We start from the raw sequence: 1,733 nt of genomic DNA, 5'->3' as shown, positions 1-1,733 counted from the left end.
TTATCACAGGTGATGGTATATATCTAGTTATCTTTGCTCCACACCAGGATTGTGCAAACGTTTTGAGTCGTGGGCCAAAAAAGTTTTAAAATCTGACAGAAGGGCCGGCCAGGAGCAGATACATCGAGTGTTTTAGTGTTAATCCACCTCATAGGAGACAGAAGTAAAACAGGATCTGGACAAAAACGAGCTTCAATTTTGATTGAAAATCAACAAAAACATTTTAGTACGAAACATTTTGGAATTTTTATTTCTAAACTGTGACTTGTGTTCTCATTTTAGTGCCAATTGCATGAATGGGCTGATGTCCGTCAGGGAAATGATAAACTGAGAGAGATACTGTTTTCATGTGGTGAATGATTGGAAATACGACTGACTCAGAAAACACATGAAAAACATCCGAAAACAACTAAATCTCCAAAACCACAGGCATGCATAATAACTTTCTGCACCTAAACAAAGGCCAATGTGTTTGCAGTGCAATGACTGTATATAGACAACTGGACTTAGTGAGGGAGATGTCACTCAAAGTTAATGGTTTACTTCAAGTTCCAACCAAACAAAGTCAACTCAGTCGGCATTTTACCGCAATATGTCCGTTGGTGTTGGAAGCAGATGTCTACAGAAAGCCGAGATCGTCTGTGTCTGTCTGACTCTACGTTTCTATGGTAACCACTCTCTCCAATCAGTAGTGAGCACGTTAGAAGACCACGCCCCTTCCACTGAATCTGTCAAACTCTTCAAACATTCAACGTGAGACCACCTACTTTTACTGAGGCATCCTATTGGTCAGTTCATGGGATTTCCGCTTTATGAAACCAGCAGGTACTTCCTGTTTAGAACAGGGGGGGAGGGGTCACTCAGTCCAGTTCACCGTTTACAGGAAAAATGTACCAGGATTATCAAAATACTTAAATTCACTTTGAGGGGCCAGATTAAATAGTCTTTGCAGAATCTAGAAATGAGGAAGTTATTATTAAAATCCTTTCGCTTTAAAATATTGGGAATATCATATATAAAGCAACATTTTAGACATTTGATATGTAGATTTAGATATATAATTTTATGTTTCTTTTAATTTTGTTTTTATCGGTCAGCTTTTGTTGCTTTTACAAACCATTTGATGTATTTGTGTTACAAAGAGATATATTTGGTTAAAATAGTTTGACTGGGTTAGTTAGATGTTGCAGAGATAATAAGTTGTCTTCTTTCTGTCCTCTTTTCATTTTCACTAAAGTCAAGAATATTAAGTCATTTTATAGCTGTGTATTTTGAAAATGAAATAAATTCCTCTAAAAACGTTTGAAAAAACGTTAAAAGTTGCCTTTTTTAAAAACATTTATTCCTGCTTTAGATTCTATTGTTTGGACATTTATGCTAAATGTTTACATTTAACTTTGCGTGTTTTAGGATTTTTCAGTATAAAAGCATTTCATTGTGGAAACCACTTTTAGCTGAACAGAATAAAGTTGTGACATTAACAAAAACAGACAGAATAACGAGAAGACAAAGTCATTTAAAAATGTGTTTTATGTTCAGGCTGCTTGCAGACGTCAAACAAGAGATTTATGGAGCTAAATTGGGGCCAATATTATTTGAAACCCAAATTTTAAATGTTTAAAACTGAAAATTTCCACACCGGGACTGAAGTTACCACCCTCTTCGATTTTGATTGGTCTTTCGTGTTAGCCCCGCCTCAATGTGCCAAAACGGGGCCAAAAGTTTTAAAACTA

The sequence above is a fragment of the Oryzias melastigma genome, linkage group LG4, assembly GCF_002922805.2.
Source record: "Oryzias melastigma strain HK-1 linkage group LG4, ASM292280v2, whole genome shotgun sequence".
In the NCBI taxonomy this organism is placed as follows: Eukaryota; Metazoa; Chordata; class Actinopteri; order Beloniformes; family Adrianichthyidae; genus Oryzias; species Oryzias melastigma.
Note: the sequence above shows the minus strand (reverse complement) of the source record.